The 21039-nt window shown below is 46.6% G+C and overlaps 2 protein-coding genes across 2 annotated transcripts in view; both read left to right on the forward strand.

Moving 5' to 3' along the window:
- The window catches only part of atad1a (ATPase family AAA domain containing 1a), a 296764-nt gene that overhangs the window by 275091 nt on the left and 634 nt on the right, over nt 1-21039 (forward strand). The window lies entirely within an intron of this gene.
- Nucleotides 1-21039, forward strand: part of kremen1 (kringle containing transmembrane protein 1) — a 73968-nt gene that overhangs the window by 8941 nt on the left and 43988 nt on the right.

Raw genomic sequence — 21039 nt, forward strand, 5'->3', positions numbered from 1 at the left:
TCTCAGCGCTTCTTAAAAAGCTACCATGTGTTTATGTGGTTGTCCGAGCAGCTCGGGTTTCAGGGGCCGGGACCCATCGAGCCCGACCTGGGCCGTGAACCCTTTTACCGTCAGAACCGAGGTTTACTTTGGTCCTCGGCCTGCCAGGGTCATGTGTTGGAGGAGAACGAGGAAATCTGGGAAAGAAAACACGGCAAGGGACGAAAAAAAAAGCGGGTCAGGGTGTCCCTCCCTGTCTCTGCCGGCCAGGAGCAGTTTGTGGGTGAGGAAGCAAATTGTCGCCTTCCCGCTCGTTTCTGCGAGAGGCCGCGACGCAGGCTGGGGTGTAAATCTGGGTGGAGGGTCAGCGGTGACGAATCAGGATGCAGCGTCACGCAGTCGCAGGAACCACAAAGGGACGCATCACCCAAATTAACGTCCTTCTTGTGTTCGAGCGACCGTGCAGTCTGTTCAGTCCTCACAGTCTATATACATTTATATATATAGATTAACAACCCCACACGCCAACACATTTACATACCGCAGTTTAGCTCCACCCATTTAGCCTACAGTAAACTGAATTGATCTGAATTGAACTGATCTGAACTAAACTCAGCTGAATCAAACTGATCTGATCTGTTTTAAACTGACTTGAACTGAACTGAACTGATCCAGAGCAAACCGATCTGATTTGAGCTGAACTGATTCGAACTAAACTGAACTTAATTGAACTGAATCAGACTGAACCGAATTTAATTTAATTTAATATAATTTAATTGAACTGATCCAAACCAAACCAATTTGAATTGAACTGAACTGATTTGAACTAAACTGAACTGAATTGAACTGAACTGATCTAACACGATCTGAATTGAACTAAATTGATCTGAATTGAAATGCCTTGAACTGATCCGAACTAAACTGAACTGAACCGATCTGAATTTAATTGAACTGATCCAAACCTATCTGAATTTAACTAAATTGATCTGAATTGAACTGACTTCAACTGATCCGAACTAAACTGAACTGAACCGATCTGAATTGAATTGAATTTAATTGAATTCAATTGAACTGATCCAAACCTATCTGAATTGAACTAAATTGATCTGAATTGAACTAAATTGATCTGAATTGAACTGACTTGAACTAAGCCGGACTAAACTGAACTGAAATGATCTGAATCAAACTGAAAAGATCTGAATTGAACTGAACTGAACTGATCCAAATCTATCTGAATTGAACTAAATTGATCTGAATTGATCTGAGTCAAACTGAACTGATCTGAATTGAATCCAGTGTAACATTATAAAATTAATCTCTTAAACTTTCCATTTGTCTTTTTTCCTCTGTGCTGTGACTGTCTCACTGTGTGTGTGTGTGTGTGTGTGTGTGTGTGTGTGGGGGTTGAATTGAGCGGTTGTGAATGGGATGTAATCTAATCTAAGCTAAGCCCTGGTTTACTGTTTTACTCTGCTCTGTGTGTGTGTGCGGACCCTCAGCCTGTGGGAGCCGGTCAGGGACCACTGATGCCGCGGAACCTGATCTGACCGGTATGAATAGATCCCTGAACCCGATCCTGCACTTAGAGGATACAGGGATGCCCTCTCCTCTCTCTCTCTTTCTCTCCTCTGTTCCGTCTCTCTGCTCTGTCGCTCGTTCCCATGCAGTGTGTGTGTGTGTGTGAGTGTGTGTGTGTGTGTGTGTGTGTGTGTGTGTGTGTGTGTGTGTGTGTGTGTGCAGCTGACCTGGAGCTGATTTTGGCCCTCAGGGAGGCAGAGAAACAGAGGAGGCGTCTTGTGTGGCTGTCTCCTTTGTTGGCGTTTGTCCTTGTTTAGCGCTGGACTGTCTGCTGGTCTTTTCAGCGCTCGGTTCTCACGCGCCGCTCCCCTCGGCTCTCAGACGGCTGCAGTTCTCACCGTCTGCCGACACTTATTTACAGCTGCACTGTAAAATATGTCCAAAAGTTTGTAGACACCCATTCTAATGAATGCATTCAGCTACTTTAAGTTGCACCCATTGCTGACACGGATGTGCAAATGCACACACTCAACTGGTCTAGTCCCTAATACCAGGCGTGGGCTAGTAGAGGGGTATAAAATCCCCCAGCATTGAGGAGCTGTGGAGCAGTGGAAGAACTGTGTTCTCTGGAATGATGGTGGTGGAGCTCCATCCAGTACTTTTGGGGAGCTGGGGATGATGAGGTGGGGTGGTGATCACCATCCAACATCCTGACCTCACAAGTGCTCTTGTCACTGAATACAATCAAATCCTCACAGCAATGCTCCTCCTCCAAATTCTAGTAGAAAGCCTTCCTCCCTGGACAGTAGCAGGTTCAAATCTGAAAAAACAATGGATGAGCAGGTGTCCGAATACTTTTGTCCTTGTAGTGCATCATTAACCTGCACTTTCACACAGTTTCTCCACCTGATTCAGTGAGACTACCAGGCAGAAGGACTTCAGCGGAGCATCAGACGTGGCGTTTGAAGGTGGAAACACCCACAGGAGAGTTGGTGCTACAGTAGAAGTGAACGGAGCCTGAAAAGAGGACACAGTAAAAACGAGAGGCGCTTTTTTCTGGGCTGTCTTTATCTGTGCCTTTCAAATGCTAGATCAGATAAACTACAGCGGAATGGACGGAGATAAAGTGGGAATAGAGCTGCTGAAAAAACAAGGCTTCACTCATATCAGATGCTCTAAACCCTCTAACCTAGAAAACATCACCGGTTTCTCTGGGGTTCCTTTGTTCGCTTCTGTTGTGAAAGCAAAGAAACGAAGCCGGTTTCGGATTCTAAGTTAGATCAGCTTCAGATTCCAAAATTAATATCATTTAAATACAAATGGTTGCCTCTAATTTCATTCATTTTTTTCTTAATAGAATTTTTTTATTATATTTGATATCACTTTTTGCTGCTGCCAGCTAACCCACCTGTCCGTACCTTCCCCTAGCACTAGTAATGCTCCCATACAGGGACTTTGGGCCCCATGTAAAGATGTTAAACTGGGTTCCGTACCAAAATAATATTCAATTAATAGGCCTTGATTGGCCTTGCTCTCTCCAGGGTGGGTAGATGGCGCTCTCCCCCTGCATCGCTTCGGCTGTAACAGGCGTCTGCAGGCCGGTGCGTCGTAGCCGGGTATGCCGCTTTTCCCTCCAGGTGCGTTGGTTGGTTGCCCGGCGATGTCCCCCTCCGCCCCCCATATAGCGCCCCTGCTCCCGACACCTGCTGCCACCACGCTACGATGAAAGCACCAGGTCCCCAGCTCCACCGCACCAGCTAACAGACACCTGTTACGGCCAACATCGCTTAAGGGTGAAAAGGAGAGAGAGCGCCATCTACCCACCTGGAGAGAGCGTGGCCAATTGTGCTCTCTCTGACTCCGGATGCTGATGGCAAAGCAACATGGCGCAGAGCCACCATGAGCCCCAAATTCGCGTGGGGGTGTTCAGGACTCTCTAATAGACAGATTATGTGTTCTCCGACACTGTATGAGTCACGGTTATCTAGAACATTGGCTGAAGGCTGTCAGAGATATTGTCAAAGAAGTGCTCTCTGAATGGAGTCTGCTATGGCTGCGTAGCGCTAAGCTGAGACGCCGGGGTCACCTGAGTTCTGTTTGGCGACTCAGTCGCTCTACAATAATAAGCGCTTCCCTTTTCCCTTCAGCTCTCCCTCATCGTTCAGACACGCAGAGAAACGGGGAGAATATTAAGTTAATTGGAAACAACAACGTTTTAAGTAAAGCCTTCAGGCGGGGTAACGCTCAGAGCTGCTTTATAGCAGCTAATTAGGAGTGATTAACTGCCAACGAGGAAAACATAAACACGGGCAGACGGGTTTCGGCTCATGAACATAGATGCGTCTCATAAAAACCAGCAAAATACATAAACAAACAAATTATATTCAGCAGAACTGAAGCTCATTTATAAAGAAAAAGGCCGGGTTTGTTGACACCTATTCTCATGCCCATCTATACCCAATCAAATTCACATATCCACCCACACCCATACTCATCCACACACAGATTGATTCATACCGATACCCAAGTGATACCTGTACCCATTTATACACATACCTATTCATATCATACTCATTCATATCCAAACCCATAATACCAATCTTACCTATTCATACCCATGTTCATTAATCCTATTCATTCCCATACCCATACTCTTTGATGTCCACACCCAAACCCATTCACTACCAATTATACATCCATCTATACCACATATACCATCCATACTCATCCATACCATCCATACCCATCCATACCATCCATACCATCCATACCCATCCATACCATCCATACCATCCATAACCATTCATACCCATCCATACCATCCATACCATCCAAATCCATTCATACCCATCCATATCCATTCATACCATCCATACCCATCCATACCATCCATACCCATTCATACCCATTTATACCCATCCATACCATCCATACCATCCATAACCATTCATACCCATCCATATCCATTCATACCATCCATACCCATCCATACCATCCATACCATCCATAACCATTCATACCCATCCATATCCATTCATACCATCCATACCCATCCATATCCATTCATACCATCCATACCCATCCATATCCATCCATACCATCCATACCCATTCATACCCATCCATACCATCCATACCATCCATAACCATTCATACCCATTCATATCCATTCATACCATCCATACCCATCCATATCCATCCATACCATCCATACCCATCCATATCCATTCATACCATCCATACCCATCCATATCCATCCATACCATCTATACCCATCCATACCCATCCATACCCACCCATATCCATCCATACCATCCATAACTATTCATATCCATCCATACCATCTATACCCACCCATACTTATCCATACCTGTTCTTCCCCATCCATACTTATCCATACCCATACCCATCTATCCTCTCAGGTCTGAGCCTAACAGTCCAAATCTAAACCAGAACAGCAGTACCTGTGCGCACACACACACACACACACACACCTTCCTTCTGCTGCAGTGTGTCCTGTAATCGCTACAGTACACACACACTCCTCAGAAAACCCGACACATGCCTGTTTGCACGAAACCACATATAATTAACATTCCACCCATACCAATAAACCTGCAGCACCGAGGGCTGTGAAACAGGTGTGTGTGTGTGTGTGTGTGTGTGTGGTTTGGGTATGGGTATGGGTTTGTTGTTGTGTGTGTTTGTTGTGTGTGTGTGTCCAAGGTGTTCTGAGCTGATCAGCTCTTCAGTCTGCTGCTCTGTATCACTGCAGGATCTCTGCTGCTGCTTGTGTTGATGTTGATTCAGATGTTCTCAGTACAGGGTTCTCCATGCTCTAGATCTCCATACAGGGTTCTCTATATCTCTGTACAGGATTCTCTATATCTCAGTACAGGGTTCTCCATGCTCTATATCTCCATACAGGGTTCTTCATGCTCTATAACTCTGTGCAGGGTTCTCCATGCTCTATATCTCCATACAGGGTTCTTCATGCTCTATAACTCTGTGCAGGGTTCTCCATGCTCTATATCTCCATACAGGGTTCTTCATGCTTTATATCTCCATACAGGGTTCTTCATGCTCTTTATCTCCATACAGGGTTCTTCATGCTCTATAACTCCGTGCAAGGTTCTCCATGCTCTATAACTCCATACAGGGTTCTTCATGCTCTATAACTCTGTGCAAGGTTCTCCATGCTCTATATCTCCATACAGTATTCTCCATGCTCTATATCTCCATACAGGGTTCTCCATGCTCTATATCTCCATACAGGGTTCTCCATGCTCTATAACTCTGTGCAAGGTTCTCCGTGCTCTATATCTCCATACAGTATTCTCCATGCTCTGTATCTCCATACAGTATTCTCCATGCTCTATGTCTCCATACAGGATTCTCCATACTCTATATCTCAGTACAGGGTTCTCCATTCTCTATATCTCAGTACAGGGTTCTCTATACTCTATATCTCCATACAGGGTTCTCTATACTCTATATCGCTGTACAGGGTTCTCTATACTCTATATCGCTGTACAGGGTTCTCTATACTCTATATCGCTGTACAGGGTTCTCTATACTCTATATCTCCATACAGGGGTTCTCTATACTCTATATCTCTGTAGAAGGTTCCATGTTCTACCATGAAAAGGTTGAAATCTTTGAATATGCAGTGATACACATTTCTGGTGGTACCGCCCCCCAGCAATTGTCTGGCAGCAGTCTGGGCAGATCACACTGCAGAAATGACCCACATGCTCAAAACTACGGCTGGTCCGGTACTGCCCGGTCCGGTACTGCCTTCACGTGACATCACCTCAGCGAAAGGAAAAGCTGCTGGAGGAGAAAGCGTGAGGACTGTGGCAGTGTAAACACGGCGGGTTTCTGTGTTTGACTCTGGAAGACGATCAAACAGAGACCAGAACCTGCATCTCCTTTGTTTACATGTGGTGAAGGAGAAGACAAAGGCACACAGACTCCCAGATAATGAAGATACAGAGAGTTCCCACAGCGGCCAAATGCAGACCCAACACAGACTCCGCTCCAGAACTTGTATCTCCTTCGTTTGCGATGGAATAATGAGGGAACAGGCCGAGCCTGGCCATCTAACTTGCTTGCTTGCTTATCAGTCAGTCGTCTACGCTGATTTTATCCAGATTTGCTGCAGTGACACTCGTCATCTAGTGTGTTCACACTTACGACAAATTTTGCTCCTGGGCTCCCCCTGCTGTTGGGAGCGTAATTTCCATTTATCTCCATTTAACTGCAGTATATACAAATCTGGCTTCGAGCGCCCCCTTATGGACAGTTAGCAGTACACATGCATTTCTGGACAAGCTGAGAACTCCAAAAGGTAGAGCAGTATGTGGGCTGAGGTGGTGGAGTAATACTACAGGATTTTACACTAATATGACTCTATGGGTTCTGCAGATTACACAGCAGTTCTGGAGAGAGGTTCTCCTCCTGCAGCTCCACCACCAAACCTTCATAGTGCAGCAGCAGCAGCAGCAGCGCTCCGGCCCGGAGTGGGAATGACGGAGACGCCATTCTCTCCCTGTTCCAGACAGTGGAGCATCAGCCTGATCCTGAGGCTGCTGATTCGGTGTTTGTTAAGATCTGTCTGGTTAAAAGAAGCACAGATAAAGACTCAGATGGGATTACTGATGGTACCTTAGGTGTTAATTTTGCTCATTTCTGTGTGTGTGTGTGTGTGTTGCTGTGGTTATCTCAGTCTGTAAGGTGTATGGAGCTTTTGTATCTGCTTTTACCTCCAGGCTAAACCACATGTGTGCAGTGTGTGCGATTGAGTGACGTCTGGCTGTAAAGGCCGCACCTGGCCGCTCATGAAACTGCAGAACCTGCTGACGCTGCCGGTTCTAACACAGGCCCGTTCTAATTGCTTATATTTCAATAGTGAGTTTTGCATTAAACTAATAGATGCGTCAGCCTGAGGAATCCCGGTCATTTGTCTTGATCTCGTTAATCACCACCTGGCCTGGTTTCCACACTTTCTGTCCTGCAGTTCATCAGAGAGCAGATTTACAGCCTGATTCTGACCTCAGTGCCAAACTCAGCCTGAAGCCTTTCATACCTGATGAGTTTTTACAGGAGAATTTGAATGTTAATTATGTAATTACATATTTAATGACGTTGTACTTTATACTGTTGCCAGTATGAAGCTCTAATAACATTAATATCCAGTATGAAGTTCTAATAGCATAAACATCCATTATGAAGCTCTAATAACATTAATATCCAGTATGAAGCTCTAATAGCTTTAATATCCAGTATGAAGCTCTAATAACATTAATATCCAGTATGAAGTTCTAATAGCATAAATATCCATTATGAAGCTCTAATAACATTAATATCCAGTATAAAGCTCTAATAACATTAATATCCAGTATGAAGCTCTAATAACATTAATATCCAGTATGAAGCTCTAATAGCTTTAATATCCAGTATGAAGCTCTAATAACATTAATATCCAGTATGAAGCTCTAATAGCTTTAATATCCAGTATGAAGCTCTAATAACATTAATATCCAGTATGAAGCTCTAATAGCTTTAATATCCAGTATGAAGCTCTAATAACATTAATATCCAGTATGAAGCTCTAATAACATTAATATCCAGTATGAAGCTCTAATAGCTTTAATATCCAGTATGAAGCTCTAATAACATTAATATCCAGTATGAAGTTCTAATAGCATAAATATCCATTATGAAGCTCTAATATCATTAATATCCAGTATGAAGCTCTAATAACATTAATATCCAGTATGAAGCTCTAATAGCTTTAATATCCAGTATGAAGCTCTAATAACATTAATATCCAGTATGAAGCTCTAATAGCTTTAATATCCAGTATGAAGCTCTAATAACATTAATATCCAGTATGAAGCTCTAATAACATTAATATCCAGTATGAAGCTCTAATAACATTAATATCCAGTATGAAGCTCTAATAGCATTAATATCCAGTATGAAGTTCTAATAACATTAATATCCAGTATGAAGTTCTAATAGCATAAATATCCATTATGAAGCTCTAATATCATTAATATCCAGTATGAAGCTCTAATAACATTAATATCCAGTATGAATCTCTAATAACATTAATATCCAGTATGAATTTGTGAATGTTAGTGGGAATGGAGGTTTACATTCCGTCAGCAGGGTTAGTCATTTTCTCTGAAATGGGTCCTTTAATGGATTTCTTCTGTGGCTTTTCTGGAGATCTGGACCTTCTGAAGCCATAAGGTTTCTATAATGCTAGACGTCATACATATAGGCCCATAGTGTGCGCACACACACACACACACACACACACACACACACATGCTAAAACAAACCCAAATAAACAGTGATGTACGTATACATATGTGTGTGTGTGTGTGTGTGTGTGTGTGTGTGCGTGTGTGTGTGTGCTGAGATCTGAGGAATGTTGTCGTGTGTTCGCGCCGGGTCGTCAGGCGTGCCAGCTCGGTTTGGTCTTTGTTGTTTTGAAGGCTCTGAAGGCGACTGGCAGCTTTAGAAAATGTGTGTTTGTTGGATGAATCTGCAGTGGAGTGCCAGGACCACTCAGCTGCTGCACAGACAGTTCCTCCACCCCCCACCCCCCGCTACACCCCTCAGACAACAACAGATTAGCTCCACCCATTCATCCTACAGCACCATAGCTCCACCCATTCAGCCTACAGCAGTTTATCCATACCAGTTTACACTGAAGTCCTATGCATTGTTTATTTTTTGGGGGGTTTTTGAACGAGGCACAATACAAGGCAGCCAATGTGAACGCAGCTCATTTACATATTAGTCTTAAAGGTACAGTAACAGACAGTGTGTTTAATGTGAGGGATAACCAGAGGTTTGTGTAGAAATGAATTACGTTAATTACTGTTTTCGGTTTGTACATTTATACAGATGTTAAAAGTGGAAAATAAATAAAATATAAATTGAATTGAAGACGTACATTTTTAGTATTTTATATAAATTAAATTATTAATCAATTATACCACATTGGTTATAATGGCAGTTTTCCATATAGACGCTTTAATGGCACGCAAATCCAGGCCCTGGTGTTGTGGGACCTTCTAAACACGAGCTGGTTCTGCTCCATGTGGGCCGCAGGATTAAAATAACTGGCAGTGTGTGGGCGGAGCGGACGTCAAGAGGTTTTGACAGCGCCCGGAGAGAGGGAGCGCTAACGGCTGCACTGACACTTTACAGGGGGCAACAATGAGCTCCAGTGTTCATCAGAAACATCTCGGAGCGCCACAATGGAGCAGATCCTATAGAGGGAGGAGGAGGAGGAGGAGGAGGAGAGGAGAGGAGAGGAATTCCGAAAAGGCGGGGGGTGGGGGGTGCAGATTAATGCATGTTTTCTCCGCCACATCGAGCTCTTTTTTCAGAAGTGACTTCGGTAGGAGTCACTTTAAACAGGCCTGCTTTCATTGTGCAACAATACACCCACCCCCAGCATCACCATCCACCCCTACACCATCACCCGGCTCTCAGTGGAAAGTGCTGATCAGGGATTACGCTAAACCGTGCACTCACTGTAAAGGGGAACTCCACCAGCTTTCCATATTTCTCTGCAAACTCAGATCTCTGGTTGAGATGTAGCCCGTCATTCTGAGTGGGTTTGGTGTGAGGCGCTTCGTTCTAGTGCCAACCTCTGAAGCTCTAATAATAAAAGCTCCTCACAGAAAGTTCTTCACCCTAATGGTGATGAAGACGCTGCCTGGTGCCTGAGACACTGTTCTACCAGAGTTCTGAGAAGAGTTCGGCTCTAGAACCTGCTTTTAGAACCAGATCATTAAAATGGTGGAGGGATACATGCTGCAGGGTGTAGTGCAGCTACAGAAAGTAGTCCCTAAAGAAAACTGCATTAGTGGAGATTCTCTATTCACTATTTTACCACCATCCTCTCCTCTCTTCTCTTCTCTTCTCCTCTCTTCTCTTCTCTTCTCTTCTCCTCTCCTCTCCTCTCTTCTCTTCTCCTCTCTTCTCTTCTCCTCTCCTCTCTTCTCTTCTCCTCTCTTCTCCTCTCTTCTCTTCTCTTCTCCTCTCTTCTCTTCTCCTCTCCTCTCTTCTCTTCTCCTCTCTTCTCCTCTCTTCTCTTCTCTTCTCTTCTCCTCTCTTCTCTTCTCTTCTCCTCTCCTCTCTTCTCTTCTCTTCTCTTCTCCTCTCCTCTCTTCTCTTCTCTTCTCTTCTCTTCTCTTCTCCTCTCCTCTCTTCTCTTCTCCTCTCTTCTCTTCTCTTCTCTTCTTTCCCCCTCTCCTCTCTTCTCTTCTCCTCTCTTCTCCTCTCTTCTCTTCTCTTCTCCTCTCCTCTCTTCTCCTCTCTTCTCTTCTCTTCTCTTCTCCTCTCTTCTCCTCTCTTCTCTTCTCCTCTCCTCTCTTCTCTTCTCCTCTCCTCTCCTCTCTTCTCCTCTCTTCTCCTCTCCTCTCCTCTCTTCTCTTCTCTTCTCCTCTCTTCTCCTCTCTTCTCTTCTCTTCTCTTCTCTTCTCCTCTCTTCACTTCTCCTCTCTTCTCCTCTCTTCTCTTCTCCTCTCCTCTCTTCTCTTCTCCTCTCTTCTCCTCTCTTCTCTTCTCTTCTCCTCTCCTCTCTTCTCCTCTCTTCTCCTCTCCTCTCTTATCTTCTCTTCTCCTCTCCTCTCTTATCTTCTCCTCTCTTCTCCTCTCCTCTCTTCTCTTCTCCTCTCTTCTCTTCTCCTCTCCTCTCTTCTCTTATCTTCTCCTCTCTTCTCTTCTCCTCTCTTCTCTTCTCCTCTCCTCTCTTCTCTTCTCTTCTCTTCTCTTCTCCTCTCCTCTCTTCTCCTCTCTTCTCCTCTCCTCTCTTCTCTTCTCTTCTCCTCTCTTCTCCTCTCTTCTCCTCTCTTCTCTTATCTTCTCTTATCTTCTCCTCTCCTCTCTTCTCCTCTCTTCTCCTCTCTTCTCTTCTCTTCTCCTCTCTTTTCTTATCTTCTCCTCTCCTCTCTTCTCCTCTCCTCTCTTCTCCTCTCTTCTCCTCTCTTCTCTTCTCCTCTCTTCTCCTCTCTTCTCCTCTCTTCTCTTCTCCTCTCTTCTCCTCTCTTCTCCTCTCGCCTCCTGTTTTCTCTCTTGTCAGAGTAGTTGTATGTACTGGGTTGTTTATTTAACCCTGTGACCTCCCGGAGTTCCTCTCTCACTGTTTGTCGCTTAACTTGTTCTTTCCAGACACGAAGAACCGCAGTAAAAAGTCCTGAAGGCTGGCAGGCCGCTCTCCCAACCCGAAAATGAGTTGTTTTAAATACGGGCTCCTGGCGCCGGCGTATTCCGCGCGAGTGCGGAGTCATGGATTCCTCCAGCTCCAGTTGAGGTCTAGGCATGAAATGAGAATTTCACAGCATCAGGAGCTGCAAGGGAGTTCGCCAGCGAAGCCCCTAAACCCCTCCGACTGTCTCATCTTCTTCCCTTTCTCTTTCCAGCACGGCTCTGAGAGCCCCTCAGCGCTCCGGCATCGCAACACGTTCCCACTCTTCTGTTTGTAGCTGTTCTGATTAACTTTCGGGCTTCGGTCCGACTGAAACAGCGTGGAATGTGCACATGCCAGAAAGCAGCTGCTGGAGGCCTGCTCGTTTTTTAATGCTCGTTTTTTATTTGCGTTACGACTTCAAAGGATTGGCCGCCTGGCAGCGCACTGCTCACTCTGGCGGAGTGTCCGCGGCTGTTCCTCCAGTAAAGAGCTCGTATCGTGGAAAAGCAGATTTCCCTACTTTTTTATAAGCAGCGTGAGGCTGTTTGTAAACACTGTTCCAGAGCGTCCCGTTCCCGACTTCAGAAAGTCATCCACTCATACAGACTCCAGCAGTTTAGCCCCGCCCATTCAGCTTCAGGATAACCCCACCCATTCAGTTTACTGGAGCTTTGCCCCATCCATGCATCTGACAGTAGTTTAACTCCATTCATTTAGTGTTCAACAGTTTAGCCCCTCCCATTCAGGCTTCAGCATATTAACTCCACCCATTCAGCCTACAGCAGTTTGGGCCCGCCCATTTAGCTTTTAGGATAACCCTACCTTTTTAGTTTATTGGAGCTTTGCCCCACCCATTCAGCCTACAACAGTATAGCTCCACCCATTCAGCCTACAACAGTATAGCTCCACCCATTCAGCCTATAGCAGTTTAGCCCCACCCATTCAGCCTACAACAGTATAGCTCCACCCATTCAGTCTTCAGCAGTTTAGCCCCACCCATTCAGTCTTCAGCAGTTTAGCCCTTCCCATTCAGCCTACAGCAGTTTGGGCCCGCCCATTTAGCTTTTAGGATAACCCTACCTTTTTAGTTTATTGGAGCTTTGCCCCACCCATTCAGCCTACAACAGTATAGCCCCTCCCACTCAGCCTATAGCAGTTTAGCCCCATCCATTTAGCCTACAGCAGTTTAGCTCCACCCATTTAGCCTATAACAGTTTAGCCTCATTTATTTAACCTACAGCAGTATAGGCCCACCTATTTAACCTACAGAAGTTTAGCCCCTCCCACTCAGCCTATAGCAGTTTAGCCCCACCCATTCAGTCTTCAGCAGTTTCGCCCCTCCCATTCAGTCTTCAGCAGTTTAGCCCCACCCATTCAGTCTTCAGCAGTTTAGCCCTTCCCATTCAGCCTACAGTAGTTTAGCCCCACCCATTGACCTACAGCATTTTTGCCACACCCATTCAGCCTAAAGCAGTTTAGCCCCACCCATTCAGCCTACAGAACTTTAGCCCCTCCCACTCAGCCTATAGCAGTATAGCCCCTCCCATTCAGCCTTCAGCAGTGTAACTGTGTTCTTCATCATTAGGTTTAGCCTCCTCCTATTTAAGCTATTTAAAGTGTTTCAGTCCAGATTGACAGTTTGAATGAGGTATGATTTAAGGTAGCCAATCAGAACAGACGTCATTTACATATATGTATGAGTCTTAAAGGTACAGTGTGAGTAACTGAAACGGTGGAGCTGAGGGGGAATAATCTACAGGAGAAATGGAGGGTATGGGCTAGGGCTAACAGAGAGAGTGAGAGGGGGGGAAGGGGAGGGTCAGTCAGGCCTGACGGCGAGACACTGTGTTGTGTTGAGGCGAGGCCGGTTGTGGAGTTCTGTCATTTGATGGTTTAGTGTGTGTGTGTGTGTGTGTGTGTGTGTGTGTGTGTGTGTTTGGGAAGGGCAGAGTTCTGGCTTCTGCAGAGAAGTCTGGGCCTGCGGCCTGCGTGGTTAGCCTGGTGCTATTCTTAGCCGTGGGTAAGTGGGTATTAGCGTGAGGTAAGCGTGACGTTGTGCTCAGGGAGAGAGTGAGTCTGGTTTACCTCGTCCTCCTGTCTTCCACCCTGCACTTCCTTCCTCACACCACTACACTCACAAAGTAGCACCACACCCCTCAACCACTGGCTTCAGTCTGGACCGTGCTCAGTACCAGCTCTGAGTCTTCTCAGATGACCTGTGATGTGGGGGGACGTTCAGTCTTTACCCTTCCGGTCTGATCACAGTCCAATCACAGAGCCTAACACAACGTTAAGCTGACAGAGAGCCGAGCCAGACCGAGCCAAACAGATTAGAGGGGTATAAAGCCCCCCAGCAGCATTGAGCTGTGGAGCAGTGGAAGAACTGTGTTCTCTGGAATGATGGTGATAGTGGAGCTCCATCCAGTACTCACTAACGCTCTTGTTGCTGAATGCAATCAAATCCTCACAGCAATGCTCCTCCTCCAAAACCTAGTAGAAAGTCTTCTTCTCTGGACAGTAGAGACAGTTACTCCAATAGAAGCAGGATCAGCTCTTTTAATAGCCTTCATTTCAGAAGAAGCACTGAAGCTATGAGCAAGTGTCCCAATACTTTTGTCCATATAGTGTATTCTCCTGTTTATGAGTTTGTTGTTCGGAGACTACTCATGAACTCATGGAGTGTTTCTGACACTTGATGAAATAAACATCTCACTAGATTTTGGAACTTTGTGTGAGGATTTGATGGCATTCGGCCACGAGAGCGTCAGTGAAGTCAGGCACTGATCATTTCAAAAGAGCGTCTGGGGACCTTTGTACTTTCGTGTAGATGCGTGTTTAAGGGTCAGAGTGTTCATAGCTCAACACAGAACCATCGCCATTGCTGAAGTACCCTTGAGGAATCCTCTTTTTCTAAATGGGACATGACCGCACTGACTCCAGTCAAACTGAAGGACTAAAAGCCTGGGTGCAGCGGCACTCCACGACTCCCTGCTCTGCTCCGGTTCTCCGAGCACCACTCGGCACTTTACCATTGATGCGTTAAATTCAATTAAACCCAGAACGGTGCAAACAGCTGCAGCAGAGCCTTGTGGCTTTGAATTTGCACCTAGAAACAATGAAAGTCTTTAAGATGAACAGGGCAGAGTTTCCTGAAAGCAGCTCAGGGTCGAACGAGCATCACACTGAACACTCTCTCTCTACTAAGATGCTTTTGGGAAACTGGGTTCGGCCAAACAACATCTGTTACCTTGGCTACGGGTTCTATATATATACATATATATATATATATATATATATATATATATATAGTGCAGAAAAAAAGGGTTCTTTGACTGGTGCCAACAGTGGAACCGCCAACAAGAACCTGGTAAGGAACCGTTTAAGAAGAGCTTCCAGCTCTTCCACTGTTCAATAATAACACCACTCACAGCTGATGGAGGAAGATCTAGGAGGGAAGGTCTAAATTTCACCAGCTGACTTGTTGTTGTTATTGGTGCAGCGGTGTCTCCTATTACATACAGAACCACGCTGGAGTTCAGTGAGCTCTTCAGAACCTCCCGTTCTCTCACTGATGTCTGGAAGAAAGACAGACTGCAGGACTAGAGGCTGGAGTTTATACACCTGTGGGTCAATGGTACTCAGACACCTGAAATCAGCGATAAAGAGGCGCGTCCCAATACTTTTGTCCATGTATTGGTACATATATTGGTAGATAAAATCAGGGTGTGGTTGTTAGGGACGTGTCGTCCAGCCCTACTGGGAACCTCATGCATTGCTGTCCTCAGTGCCAGGTTGTCCTCCACTGTGCTGAAGCTCAGGCTGGTGGGCCAGGGCCGGTGGGTGGGTGTGTGGTGTTTGGACGTGGTTGTGGAGATGAGCAGATGGTTTGGCTCGAGCTCAGAAATGAAGATGTTAGTTCTGTTCGTCTGGATTGTTCTGACCCCCCCTCCAAACCCCGCCCACCGCCCCTGCTGTTCTGCCTCTCCTGAGCCTCTTCTGAGATGTATCACTTGAAGAGGGGGCCGAGGGAAGAGTCGCTGTCTGCTGGATTCACCTCAGCTCTTTCTTCAAGACTTCATCATCAGCCCTAAACCCTGCGGTGGTGATCTTCTCCACCAGCGCTACCTGTTCCTCTCAGAGGTGTAGCGAGCGCTGTTTGATGTGCAAATGAACCTGGATCCATCAGACTCCTTTAGCGGTGAGACTCGGATAGCCTTCCGAACTCGCTCTGACCTCCTGCTTCAAAGACCTCTGCACCACCACCAGTCTGGATTAGGGTGTAGCGCTTAAGCAGGGGAGGTGTCAAGTAACGCAGTACAGATACTTCATGACTTTACTACAGTAGAAATGTCGGTTCTCTGAACTTTACTGCAGTAATTCTTTATTTTTCAGACTTTTTTCTTCTACTTCTCACATTTTCCCCCAATTATCTGAACTTTCTCCTCCTTACATTTTAAAAACAGCCTCGTTCCTCCTATTTCATTTCCCTTAGTTTTCATTCCGGCTCGTCATCAATAAAAACCCTCTCCAGATAAATCTCTCCATCCGGAAAGTGTGAGTCTGATTGGATGAGAAGTATAAACAGACTCCATTCTGACTCCCTATTGGTTTATAAGAGATCCATCACACCTGCACACGTCCCGTCACTCTCCAGCAGCTCACAGCAGACGTCTGTAGTCTAGTATGAAGACTGTGTCCGTGGCAGAGACTCAAGAGAGCTGCAGTGAAACGTCCCGACTGAGCCCCACATTTACACTCCAATAAAGCTTATTGATCACACGCCTCTGAAGTCTGACTTTCTGCAGCTTTACAGAACTTCTAGACAACGACTCCTCATATTTTCCTCCATGAAGCTCATGTTGATGCTCAGTAGAGCACAGAGACGCTCCTTTAATAGAGCTGATATTACTGAAATGCTTCATTTTCAATGGGCAGATCTGCAGCTGAAACAGGAGCCTAGTGCAGCCCAACATTTTTAACATCAACATTTTAATAGATCATTCTCCTCATTATGACTTTTAGAGAAATGGGGTTTTGGGGAGGGGGGGGGGGGTAGTGCACTATAGACCCCTGTGGCTCGGCCTAAGCTTTCGGCCTTTGTTTTCCTTCCATTACTTTTACTTTTCTACTTGAAGTCGTTCTGAAACCAGTACTTTTACACTTACTGGAGTAAAAAGCTTCAGTTGATACTTCAGCTTCTATAGAAGTCTTTTAAACCCTCGTATCTCCACTCACTTCCATCTGAGTGTGAATGGGAAGACTTTTCACACCTTTGACCGAGGTTCTGACATCTAGAACCAAGTTACCAGTCCTGTGCTGGTAGGGTTGGAGTAAGGGTGGGTGTCTGGCTGCGGACCTCCTGTCCGTCCCGGCACCCAGCCGCTAAATTCCGCAGCGAAGTGGAGAGTCGGCGGCCGTTAGCTGTAGCTCGCCAGGTTGCTCAGACCCGAAGAGAGGGTGCAGAGCCATGTTAGCCTTGCGATTGGTCAGGGGTATGCTGGTGTAAGCCTGACCCACTTTTAGGACCGCCCATTCCGCACAAAGAGGAGAGCAATACTGGTGAAATCCAGCAGACACTGTGCATTGACTCCGGGGGGCCCTGAGGGGCCAGATTAACGTCATTAGAGAGAAAGCTCAGATTTAGCTTCCCAGACGTCTGGCTCCGTTCATCACCGCTGTGAACAATTCTGACCCCCCCATCCCATCCCCAAAATCCTCTCTCATCCACTTTGTTTACATCTTGAGAATTTTGGAAAACCGGCGAGGTTTCCCTTTCCGCCCTGGCCTAAGCCGCCAGATGGATTTGAGCGGAGCTGGTTTAGTGGAAACTTGAGCCTCTGGTGATGTTTACAGCGGTTTGCGCTGAAAGTATCGGCCCTCAGCGAGCGAGCACGGCATCGGCAGCTCGCCGCGGCTCCATCTCATCTCCTTCCAGAACACGTTTGTGTAATTAACACTCCGCCGGCCCGAACGCTGCTGCAGATCTGCTGCAGAGCGTGACCTGCGCTCCCTCCTGGCAGGGGGGCTTTTGTTTCTGCACTTGTTTGTTTTTATGTGGGTCACATGACCAAAACCTGCTCTCTCTCTCTCTCTCTCTCTCTCTCTCTCTCTCTCGCTCTCTCTCTCTCTTTTTTTTTTTCCCCTCTCGCTCCCTCTCGCTCGCTCGGTACTCGAGATACGAGAGCATCTGGATGCTCAATGTGGAAGCAATTAGCTACAAATCCTTACAAACATAATAACAGGGTGATTAACTCTTCGCGCAGAACCCACTTCTGTCCTGCTCTTAAGACCCCCTTGTTTCTGGTTATGTGGCGCGGGGTGGGTCCGCCTTTCCTCGTGCTCCAAGCTTGCTTCTTTTTCCGTAGATGTGTTCACGTTTTATAGCACCCCCAACCAAACCTCCCACCCCCCCACCCGATCTTTAATGCGGTCGAAGCTCTGTTTCCCATCAGGGTCTGTAATCCAACCACAACAAAGACGTCACATGACGATACAGAGGAAACGGTTGCTTGGTGACAGCGAGGAACCGTCAGAGGTGGCGGTGTGTGTGGGGGGGGGGGTTGGGGGGTGGTGCGCAGTAACGCCGGCTACCCCACCGATGAGTGCGACTTGTCAGGTCTCCTCTTCCACAAACCGGTGGGCCCTTTGAGCGAGTGCTCGTCCAGCCCACGCCGGCTTTTAACCGCCCATTCATCTCTGACGGACCTTCTTATCTCGCTCCCCCCAGACCGCTCGCTGCTTCCCGTGAGTGCGCCGCAGAGTAATGGTGCCTCCTGACCACATCAAGCCGAGCTGAAGCTAATTGCTACCCTTCCCCGGGCCCTGCTTATTTCAGTCCACCCGTCTGGAAAGCTTTTTCGGAGAGGTTAGCCACAGCAGCAAGATGGCTGGCCTCTTTCTGGCCTGCTAGCGGATCGCGTACCCACACGAAGGGCGCAGAGCAAACGTCCCCTAAGTCACGTTTGGGCTTCCTGTTCTCGTCCCGGTTACTTCTTTTTCCATCTTTGCCTCCCCGCTTTGCAGTACTGACCCCAGTTTCTGAACTCTGAGAACAAATCAGAACTGTCCAAATGTTTGTGGACGCGGCTTCTGGTGAACGCGTTCCGCTGCCCCGGCTGCTGATGGCAGCTAGCATAATAATGTGAGCCAACGACCCTCGGGTCACGGTGGCTGAGCTGGATGGAGTTCAGCAGGTGTTAGAATTACAGCCCTTGGACGGATAGTTTTGGATTGCAGCTCTGAAAACTGGAAGCTCTTGGTGACATAAGTATTGGGACACCTGCTCGTTCAGTGTTTCTTCTGAAATCTGAAGTCTATTTTGGTGGAGTAGCTGTCTCTACTGTCCAGGGAGGAAGGCTTTGTACTAAACATCGGAGGAGAGCCTTTGATTGCATTCAGCGCCAGGTCAGGATGTTGGATGGATGATCGCCAGCCCACCTCATCATCCCCAACCAACTCCCTCCAACTCATCTCAGAAGTATTGGATGGATGGAGCACCACCATCATTCCAGAGAACACAGTACTGGGGGCTATAGACCCCTGTAGCCCACGCCTGACAGTAGACATGATGCCAAAAGGTACATAGGTTCATGCATTTATTAGAAGGGGTGTCCACAAACATTTGGACAGTGCTTGTACTGTGTGTTCTTAAAAAAAATGACCCCCAACTGCAGACTAATTAGTGGATTTATCGAGGTCAGGTTGGTGCATTATCTCTCTGGCTGCTTTTTGGGCGAACGAGCAGCAAATGAGGTGGAGGTTGAATTCGCGTCTCCCTTGAAGGCAAACAGTGGCTTCTGTCGTGCCAGTCTGTGGTGTGTCTGTGTACCGAATTCTTCCTCCTCCTCCTCGTCCTCCTCTTCATTTTCGTTGTTTTCCTCCCTCCCGTCCTGCATGTATCGGGCAGGAGGAGGCTGGTGAGCCGTGCTGTGTAAGGACAGCGGGTCTGAAGGCCGTTTCGCATGCGCTGCTCCGCCACGCCACTGCTCAGGCCCACAATACAAACTGGGGGGCTGCTGTTGCTCTGGAGGGCATGATGTATGAGTCACAACCCGCCCGGAGTCGCTCGGCTTAAAGGGTCCTCGTCTCCACGCCACTGACAGAATGACAGCGCCACCCGGCCGAGCTTCTCTGCTGAGGGTTGACGGGGTGTTTAAGTATCACCTGCACTTTGACACTGACTCGTCATTGATTGAGATAATAAGCATAATTAACTAAGTACAGTTCATTTCATTAATTATATCATTTAATGAATTCTTAATTAAATCCTGTGAGTTTTAGTTTCGATGAAGAAAAGCTGGATTTTACAGGAATTTAAACCAGGTATTTACACTATTCCTACACTCTGCTGTGTCTGATGGTTGCTAGGGTGTTGCTGTGGGGTTGCTATGATATTTCAGACTCTTCCTACATGGTTGCAGTGGTATCCCAGATGGTTGATAGGGGCGTTGCTTGGTGGTCGATATGATACTTAAATGCTGTTCCTACATGGTTGCAGTGGTATCCCAGATGGTTGATAGGGTGTTGCCATGGGGTTGCTATGATATTCCAGACTGTTCTTATGAACCATCTGGTATCCCAGCTAGTTGATAGTGCATTGCTTGGTGGTTGCTATGATACTGAATGCTGTTCCTACATAGTTGCAGAGGTATCCCAGATGGTTGATAGGGTGTTGTTTGGTGGTCGCTATGATACTGAATGCTGTTCCTACATGGTTGCAGTGGTATCCCTGATGGTTGATAGTGCGTTGCTTGGTGGTCGCTATGATACTGAATGATGTTCCTACATGGTATCCCTGGCAGTGGTATCTCTGATGGTTGATAGGGTGTTGTTTGGTGATCGCTATGATATTCCAGACTGTTCCTACATGGTTGCAGTGGTATCCCAGATGGTAGATAGGGTGTTGCTATGGGGTTGCTATGATATTTCAGACTGTTCCTACATGGTTGATAGGGTGATGTTTGGTGGTCGCTATGATACTGAATGCTGTTCCTACATGGTTGCAGTGGTATCCCTGATGGTTGATAGGGTGTTGTTTGCACCAATCAGCCATAACATTAACACCAGCTCCCTGTTTCTACACTCACTGCCCATTACATCAGTTCCACTGACCAAATCACTGTTAGGGGCTCATAGCTAGCAACCCTACCAACAACCTACCAACCCCTGTAGTGATGCCTTAGCAGCCACCTAGCATAACATAGCAACCACATAACCACTTCTAACCACGTCACTCGTGTTGTCAGCTCTTTGACCTGATTCGCTGGCTTTTGTGCTGAATGGTGATTAGTATTCAGCCTTGATTTGCCATTCAGAGACAGTAGG

The sequence above is a fragment of the Salminus brasiliensis genome, chromosome 20 (genome assembly GCF_030463535.1).
Source record: "Salminus brasiliensis chromosome 20, fSalBra1.hap2, whole genome shotgun sequence".
NCBI classification, from domain to species: domain Eukaryota; kingdom Metazoa; phylum Chordata; class Actinopteri; order Characiformes; family Bryconidae; genus Salminus; species Salminus brasiliensis.